The sequence below is a fragment of the Tupaia chinensis genome, unplaced genomic scaffold, assembly GCF_000334495.1.
Source record: "Tupaia chinensis unplaced genomic scaffold, TupChi_1.0 Scaffold000628_1, whole genome shotgun sequence".
NCBI lineage: Eukaryota > Metazoa > Chordata > Mammalia > Scandentia > Tupaiidae > Tupaia > Tupaia belangeri.
In genome coordinates, this window is record NW_006160148.1 from 175,145 (window position 1) to 184,653 (window position 9,509).

The following is a 9,509-nucleotide window of genomic DNA, read 5'->3' on the forward strand; positions in this document are numbered from 1 at the left end:
CCTCCCCCCTTTTTTTTGGGGGGGGGAGAGGTTTTTGCTATAGGGAGCATGCGCTCGCCAGAAAGACAGAGAGACATTCTCCTCTTGGGATCTTGGGCACACACGCACACGTGCCCGGTGTGAGTTGAAGCCACCGGGTCTGGGACTCGAACTGCAGTCGGCCACATGGGAGTTCAGTGACATAGCCATTACGCTAACTGCTGGTCCCCAGATTCACTAAGTTTTAAAAAAGCAGAAACAGGTACCATGAGCTGCTGGTGGCACGTCATCACATACAGGAAGAGCCTGTAGAAAGGAGTTGGCAGCCGGCTACGTGGTGTACTGGTTCAGGCGGCTGGATCCCGGCTGACGGCACTGTCTGAGTCTCGGCCCGATGGCTTGAAAACCACTGGCCCATGTATGCAGGTGTCCGAATCCCAAGAGGAGAATGGAGAAGGGATGGAGGGTGGCCATCCCCCTGGAAGGTGTTCTCTCACTTTCCCCTCTCTCTCTGTCTCTCTCCTGTCTCACATGCCCTATAGCAAATTTTTAGTCTACAGACTTAGGCTTGACTCCTGTCTCTGCCCCCACCTGATGTGTCTGGCCTCTGTCAAACGGGTGTTCCTACGATGGGCCCCACAGAAGGGGAGACTGGAGGTTGGTGAGGCTCCTCCCCATCCTCCCTGGTTCTCGGCAGGCCCCCCAGCCCTGCTTGCAGCCATCAGATTCCCCAGGACCAGACAGATCCGCAGGGAGTCACAGAGCTCGGACCCATCGAACTTTGGCCAAAGCAACCTGTGATCGCAGCTTTGATTCTCAGAGGGGAACTTGGGGGTGGCCTCAACCCCTAGGGAGATGGGGAACCACCAAGAGAAGAGGGGGAGTTTGGGTGGGAGGGGCTGCCTAAAATGCACGCAGGGGACTCCCAACCCACAACACCCCCACTGCCCCAGGCTGCAGCCGGGCTCCCGCAGCCTTCTCTCCCACACGGGCTTGGGGCCTCCTCCACCCTGGGCTCCTCAGCCTCCGCTCTGCTCTGGTGATCTGCCCTCGTCTGTCATCCTCTCTCCTTCACATCCGGGGCCCTTGGTGTATGGGGGGCAGGGAATACCCCTGCTCTGTGGACGCTTTCTTCAGGAGATGGAGGTGGGGAGCTTTTATCCTTTCCAGGGCTGGTTGGAAGAGAGTGGAGTCCCAGATCTGAGTAGGACTCCTCTGGTGGGCTCCCCCGAGCACAGCTGGGGGCAGGAGAGCTGGCTGTCGTGGTTCCGACTAGGCCTCCCAGCTCTTAGTCTCAGCGGGCAACTGCTGCCCCGGACCTCAACTTCCTCCTTATAACCTGGGCAAGAAAGTGAAATGCCCCCACAGGACAGGGAGCGGGTTACGAGGCCCAGGCAGGGAAGACCCATCGGTGGCCACCGTGGCCACGGAAAGCCGCCTGGGCCAATGATTGACGCCTCAGGGCCTGCACAGAGGGCCACACGAGGTGAGTGCCGGATGGGCTGTCCAGCCTGGAGAGGGGGCAGAGGCAGCCACATTCACGCTGCACGCCCCTCTCGCCCCAGCAAAGCTTCTCAGGCAGCGGTGCCGTGGCATCTGAAACAACACGGCGAGTGACAGGGCAGGACGGTGCTGTTCCGCCAGCCCATGTGGCACTCCAGCCCCTGTTTGCCGTCCTGATTCTCACCAGATCCAGACCGACCTGGGTTTGCATGGGCACTGCTTAACCACCAGGGGTGTGACCTGGAAAAGGCTCATGCCCCTATGAGCTCTAGTCTCTCACCTCCAAAACATGAGCAGGGACAGCACCTCCCCGGGGCTGCTGTGCTGACCGGATGACAGGCTCACAGAGTACTGCAGTGCAGTGAAGGCCCGATCCTCCCTGACTAGGCCAGAAAGCAGGCACCCTCTGGAGGCAGGTCTGCAGCGCTGCCATAGCTTCGCTCTTAGAGGTGAAGGAACTGAGGCCCAGGAAGGTGACGGGACTCACCCAGGGTCACCTGACTGGTTGGGGGGGAGGTGTGGTTTGTCTACGTGATTTCATGCACTTCAGGATGGATGGTACAAGCTGGACCCCACTCGCCCCAGCCCTGCTATCCCTTGGCCATGTGACACAGAGCAAGGCACTGCCACTGCTGAGTCTCAGGTTTCCTTATCTGCAAGATAGTGTTGTTTGTCTCCCTTCGAAAGGTGTCCTGTGTGTCTCCCGCTTGGGGACTTTTACATGGATAAGGGGAGAAAGCAGAAGCTATTCAAAGACAACCCTCCCTCCACCCCGTGCTCAGAGCCTGAGCTCAGTGAGGTCAAGCCGGTGTGCCAGGAGGGCCAGGAGAGCAGAGCGTGCACCTGCTGTCCAAAGCCAAGGAAGGCCGAGATTGTCCAGACTGGGACGGGCCAGAGGTCATGGCCCCTGAGTGTCAGAGGCCTGGGCTCTGCTAGCTGGAGCATGGAGGCACATCAGGGGAAGTCGCTGGGTGGTAGTCCTGGAGGTCCAAGGAGGCTGGGCTTCAGGGCATCAAGCCCATTCAGAAAGGAGCATCCATCTAGGAGGAGTCGGGGTGGCGTGAAGGCCGAGCCTCCCTCACCCTTGTGCTCCGTCCGTAGCCCCAAGGGTCAATGTGCGCTAGTGCAAGGTGAGGAGGAAGGGGGGAGCTCAGTGTCCACGGAAGTCAGATTCCCGGGGAGCCAGGACGATGAGCGCGGGGTCCCAGTGAATGGGATATAATAATCAGAATAAATGAAACAACGGGTCCCGCACGTCTGAGGCCACAGTGCGGAGGAGGTGTGGTCACAGGTGCGGTGAGCCAGGAAGAGTGGGCGGGGCTGCGGGCTCAGGGGGTGGAGCCAGCTGTCTTGCAGACTAAAGGGCGGTCACCGGCCAAAGGGGAAGCACGTGCTCCACTGGTAGACCGTGAGGCCGGGGCCCAGGCCAGGTCAGGGGCACTTCAGTGAGCCGGAGGGGGTGATGGAGCTGCAGCTGCGGTGCTGGGCTGTCACCTCCTGGGCCCCTCCTCTGCCTCAGCCTTGGTTTGTGCCCTCAGGTGTCTGCGCAATGCCCGTTTAGGGGAAAGCCTGTCTCGCCTCATCCTAGTCTCTAATCCGGCAAGGGCAGATGGGGCGAAGACTGGCACCTCCCACGGCTGCCCACAGAGCCCCGGGTGGGTACTTCCCCACGCCGGAATTGCCAGCACACTGGCCGCAGTGGTAAGCGGTGTTCTCAGGTTTGTGTTTCTCAGAAGAGGAAGCAGACCAAGTCCGGTAACTCGCCGGAGGCCACAGCAGTACCTAATGGCAGAGCTGGGATCCGAACCCAGGCACCAGGCTCCCGGTGCCTGAGGTAGTGCCCATGTCACTCTGAGCCTCAGGTTCCCCACCTATAAAACGACACTGACCTCAGCAGGGACTCTCTAAGGCCTCTTTCGGGGTCCTTTCCTGGCCTGTCATCTGCCAGGGAAGCCTGCACTTTGAAGACAGCATGTCCTGGTGAGTACTGTGTGGGCTGTGAAGCTGGAATGCTGAGGCTGGGGCCCCCGCTCTCACGGAATGGCGGGACTTCACGTAAGTCCCGAGCCCTCCCTGTGGAGAGGACAGGAGTAGCAGTGCTCGTCTGCACAGTAGCCGTGAGCGTGAAACCACGAGAGGTCCTGACCGCCAGTCTGTGCTGGCTCTCCTTGGGGTGCAGTGAAAGCCAGCGCCTGACCCTTGGTCCGACTAAGAAGGAGACACCACCAGCCCTGAGCACTCAGAGACTGGCCCTCCCTAACCTGTGTCCTGATAGGACCTCCGTCTCCTGCTCTAACAGGCCCATCCGGCCTCTTCCACCCCGATGGAGGGGCAAGGTAAGCACACGGGTTTTCTGAAATGAGGAAGAGGCTTAACATAGAACAACAAGGAAAGCTACTCACGGGGTCTGAGCTGGGCTCCGGGCACTGGCTGGGCGTTGCGGACCCTGCTTGTTCCGCGTCTGCTCCGAGGACTTGGCCCTGGGTCCCACTCGGAGCTCCGTGGGCTGCCACCCCAGCCACTTTTCTCTTGCTTTTGCACTTTCTCACAGATGAGTGCGTGTGAGGCGGTCTGGCTTTCCGTCCCTGTCGCCACTTCCCCTCTGGGTCCCTGGTGCCACAATGGTCTTGCTCCTGCAGTTGAGTTCCTGCTTATGAGGCACTCTGGTCAGGGCAGGGCACAGGCTTTGAATTCTTCATTCGTCTGTTTATTTAGGTTTTTGTCACAGGGTGCGTGCACTCACCAGAGAGAGAGAGAGAGAGACACGGTGAGAAGGAAAGTGAGAAGGAAAGTGAGAAATCACCCCCCAGGGGGATGGCTACACCCAATCCCATCTCTTCCATTATGCTCTTGGGATTTTAGGCACACACACACACACACACACACACACAGACCCGGTGTGATTTTCAAGCTGCCGGGTCGGGAACTGAACTGTGGTCAACCTGTGGAAGTCCAACGTCTTAACCACTTTGCCACCTGCTGGCCCCAGGGTACTTGGATTCTAACCCAGCCTATATGTGATGGCATTGAGTGAGTCACTCAGCCTTCCTCAGGCTTGGTGTCTTCATCTGTGAAATGGGGATAAACAGTCTTACAGTCAATACATGCCCCAGAAGGACCTCCCATTCCAGTGCCTCTTTCCCATTCGACCAGAGCTTTGAGATGCGAATGCCCACAGGCAGCAGGCAGATATCAGAACCGGGAACTGGTGTGCGACAAGAGGGAGTGGTGAGGACTGTGGGGAAGGGCAGGCAGGGCCGCCATCTTCCCACTGGGGAATGCAGACTCCATTGCTGAACGTTCCAGGTGTCTGGAAGAAGCACCACACTCATCAAGAGATGCTAGACATCCCGGCTTGGACGTGAAAGCCTCCAATTTCAGAACGCAGGACATGACATCACAAAAATAGCTTATGAGCCATAGGAAACACTGTTTTGGGCCAGCGTGGTGGTTAAGGCAGCTGGATCCCACATGGCTGACTCAGCAGTTCAAGTCCTGGACCTGGTGCCTGGAAAACACTGAGCACATGTGAATGTGTGCCCAAAACCACAAGCGGAGATTGGAGAAGGAACTGCGGTGTGGCCATCCCCCCGGTGGGTGATATCTTGCTTTCTTCCCCTCCTTCACCCTCCCCGCAAGCATGTGGGCCCTGTAACAAAAACTAAAAACAAAACAAAAAAAGAAAAAAGATATAAAGACTTCATTTTATGCCTGTTAGAGAATGTGTGTCTAATGTTTAGTCCTGGGCTCAGTAAACACAGATATCATACCCAATATGATTCAGAGTGTTTTCACGCCCATTGCCAGGTAAAATGTTTAACGAGAATCAACACAAAAATGAGAAAATACAAGAATTAGTATGACGAAGCTCTTGCTGTCCGAGGGTCACGACCTACTCGCATCTCCTCAGGTCGGCTCACTCGCTGCTCCCCACACCCCGACCCCGAAGGATGCGGATGCGTCTGGGCCAGCTGCTCTACGGGAGAGAGATTTTGTCCCCGAGGCTGAGCTGCCTAATTTGGCAAGTAAATACATGACAGCCACGTGTGAGGCCTACATAGAGTACAACATGATTTGTTGTTTATGTGAAATCGACATTCAACTGGATGCCCAGTTCAACTAGATTACACCACCACCCTGCGCAGGGGACGGGCAGCCATCTCTGCAGACTTGGGTGGTCACCATGGGGGGATCTGCTGACACCTAGTGGACAGAGGCCAAGTGCAGCTAAATGGCCCAGAGTGCAAGGACACCCCCTGCGGCAGGAATTGCGCAGGTCAAAAGTTACTATGTGGGCCAGCTATGGCTTGGTGGTTACTGTGGCTCCCACATGGGTTCCTGAGTGGTTTGAATCCTGGACCTGGCGGCTTGAAAAACACACCAGGTGCATGTGGGTGTGTGCCCCAGATCTCGAGAGGAGAATGGAGAAGGGATTGCGGTGTGGCCATCCGCCCTGAGGGGTGCTGTCTTATCTTCTCTCACTCTCTGTCTCTCTGGTGAGCACACATGCCCAATGGCAAAAAAAACCCCTAAAAAGATAAACAAGAAAATGCTACTAGGCGAAGGCTGGGAAGGAACCGGTCTAGACCCGGCCCTGGCCCTGTCAGCATAAGCCTGAAGTGAGGAGACCGGTAGCTTGATAGTCAGGCCCTTTGTGAGACCACAACTCTTCTGAGTCTCCTAGGGGCGAGAAATCGACAGTGAGGAATGGGACGAGAGAGCCCTGGAGCGAAGGAGCAGGGAAAAGAAGGCCCGAGGGAGCGGGAGCAGGGGCCCTGCAGCCCAGACCTCTCTGGGCCAGACCGGAGGCCCCCGCGGTGAGCGGGACAGAACTAGCCGAGGCTCCCATGGTCCTGAGTCCCAGCCCCCATGGTGAGGAAGGGCGAGGCTGCCCCCAAACGCTGGCCCCGCCATTGCAGACAGAGTGTGTAAGGGCCAGCCAGAGGCATGGACAAATGAAGGCAGGAGGGAGAAAGTGCGAGTGGAGACAGACGTCGTGGAATCTGAGTCCCCTGCACTCCTGCTACTGCCCAGCTATGTGACAAGCCACTTCCTGTGGTCTCAGTTTCCCCATTCTTAAAATGAGGAAGTTGGAGGTAATACTTGCTTCTGAAATGTACGTGTGTGTCAGAATCACCCAGAGGGCCTGCTGAAACGCGCATCCGCCGGCCCCACTCCGCATGTGCCGAGTCTGCGTTCCAGTCTAATCGGCGAGAAATAAGAAGACATCCGGACAGAGCCAAATGCATTGCAGTTTTATTTATTAAACCAGTGGCTTATGGGGGGACTCCTGTCTCTCAAAACCCAGCAGCCCCAAGTGAAAGGAGGGAGGTGCTTATAAAGGCAAAAACCACAATCACTTCTGGGTTGATATGGTGAATACAATGGAAACTGAGGAGGGGGTGAGGAGGAAAGGGAGTAGGGTCCCCATGCGACAGCAGTTACAGAAGCCGGATGGAGCAGGTTAATCATTTCTAAGGGCTCCCTCCAGACCTTTGTTTAATGGGCCCCGTGGTCCGGACAGGGGTCTGGTGATTGGTGATTACATTGCCAAGGAACATCTAAACAAAGGTTTGGGGCTGCTTGGTAAAGACAGTAAGAAAATTAATCACTCTATTTTCTCTGGACAAGAGGGGGAAGCGAGTAGAACGTAGAGTTCAACGTAGAGTTCTGCTTCCTCTGCACTCCTCATGAGCTCCCCATGGAGGCAGTGCTGCAGATCCTGGGCCCGCCTCGGGCAGCGCCGGACAAGATGGTTGGTAAGGCGCTCCAGGATCTCAAGGCCTCTGAGTGCCCTGGCTGACATGCAGGAAGGCTGTCCTCCCTCCTCCTGCAGGTGAGGGCCTTCCTTGATGAGAGCTGGCCTCGCCAGCCCTCGGTCTATGAGACGCCTCCATCTGCCGGGTGCATTGACCCACTCAGGTCCTCAGCGAGGGGGTCAGGAGGAGGAGCCTCCGTCGGAGCTGTGCTTTGGGATCAGGTCTCCAAGAAGCGGCCTTCGCCGTCTGGGCTCAGCGTGCGTGTTGGTGGCTGTGTGAAAACAAAACTGTCTGCAGGCATATGGGCTAACTTATTTTCACCACGCCGTTGCTATATTTTTTCTTTCAAAATCCTGGCATATGGTTATGTTTGTAAAATTATTTTTAAAAATTAATTTATTGGGCCAGCAGATGGCATAGCGATACATTGCCGGACTCCCACATGGCCAACTATAGTTTGAGTCCTAGACTCAGTGGCTTGAAACTCATGCTGGGCACATGTGTGTGCGTGCCCAAGATCCCAGGAGGAGAATGGAGAAGGGATCGTGGCGGGACCATCCCCCCCGGGGGGTGATTTCTCAATTTCCCTCTCATTGTCTCTCTCTCTCTTTCTCTCTCAAGTGAGTACACACGCCCCAAGGCATAAACCTCTATGCTCCCGTACCAAAAAGAAGAAATTAATTTATCTATTTTTTTTTTGGAGAGATTTTCACTGTAGGGCGCGTGCGCTCGCCAGACAGAGAGAGACATAGAGACAGAAAGCGAGAAATCATCCCCCAGGGGGGATGGTCACGCCGCAATCCCTTCTTCTCCATTCTCCTCTCGGGATCTTGGGCACGCACGCACACGCACCTGGCATGAGTTTTAAGCCACCGGGTCCGGGACACGAACCGCGGTCGACTACGTGGGAGTCCAGCAACATAGCCATTACGCTAACTGCTGGTTCCCAATTTATCTATTTTTTAATCCATCTATTTTTAATTGCCTAGAGGCCACACACACTTAACAGAGAGAAGGAAAGTGAGGAATGATCCTCCAGGGGGGTGGCCACAGCCATCCCTTCTCTGTTCTTCTCCCAGGATTTTGGGCTCACGTGCACACGCGCCCTGCATGGTTTTCAACCACCAGGTCACCCACACAACCACACAGCCATGTAGGACCCAGCAGCCTTAACCTCTGCGCCACCTGCTGGCCCCCGCAAGGACATTTTTAAAGTTAAGGCTACTTGTCAACCAACGGGGTTGACTATGGTGGTGGAGAGTGGGGTGGAGGAAAAGGGTAAAAGAAGTTCAACCCATCAATGGATCGATTCTATGAGTGGGGAATGACGGTGAGTCATAGGCTGATGGGGTCTGCTCAAGACAGTCAACTCACCCAAGGGTCTCCCTATCCAAGTGATCATTCTTATTGCAGACATGTTGGAAAATTCTACAGACAGGTAAGAAAATAAAATACCTCTTGATCCCACCACAGGGAGGCAGTCACTGCTAACAAGTGTTTCTCTCGAGGCCAGCTGGAGGCAGCAGGTTAGGAGGCTAGATCCCACATGTCCGATTGCATGGTCTAAGTTCCGCACTCAGTGGAGTGAAAACCGCGCCAGGTGTGTGAGCACGTGTGCCCAAAACCCTGCGAGGAGAAGGGATTGCAGCATGGCCGCCCCCTCGGGGTGCTTTCTCACTTCCTCTCTGTGTCTCTCTGTTTCCAGCCAGCGCATGTGCCCTATGGCAAACTACAAAAAATAAAATAAAAAATAAAAAAGATGAACCTCAAACAAGAGAAGTGTTGCTCCAGGCGGCCTCATATCCAAGCAGAGATCAGAGAATGAGGGGGGCACAGCCTGCCTATGGGGGCTCTGGGGACTGAGGAGAGAAGATAGCTGAATCAGAGGGATCGCTAGAACCTGTCTGGAGCCAGACTTTGGGCTTCCAGTAGCTGAAAACTGCCTGGCCCCGCACGTGGGTATTTGGAACTGCTCTCTGTTCTCGGGCCTGGCCGCAGCCCAGTGGTAAACAGTGAAGACCTGAGCCTCCCGGGCCAGCGACCTGACGGTTCAGTAATGGCCTCGACTCCCAGGGCGGGGCTCGGACAGCCGTGCACGCGTGGGCAGGGGCATCCTGCCCTCCAGGACAGAGCTGTGGCAGGTGCCTTGGTGGCAGAGGGTGGGATGGGTTATAAGCTGGTTGCTGTGAGAATGGCACCAGGGAAACGCAGGACCGGGGATTGTGCAGTGCACAGTCAGCCCGTTTCTGAGAGGCGAGAGCGTGCTCA

At 56.1% G+C, this 9,509-nt stretch overlaps 1 protein-coding gene across 2 annotated transcripts in view; it reads right to left on the reverse strand.

The window, feature by feature from the left end:
* Positions 1-4,255, reverse strand: part of CNR2 (cannabinoid receptor 2) — a 22,735-nt gene extending 18,480 nt beyond the window's left edge. The window contains exon 1 of one of the 2 annotated variants that reach the window (XM_027776125.1): positions 3,885-4,255. The gene's annotated coding sequence lies outside the window, so the exon portion shown is untranslated. The remainder of the gene's footprint in view (positions 1-3,884) is intronic. The other variant, XM_006159469.3, reaches the window with a different exon arrangement.
* Between the last annotated feature and the right edge of the window lie 5,254 nt (positions 4,256-9,509).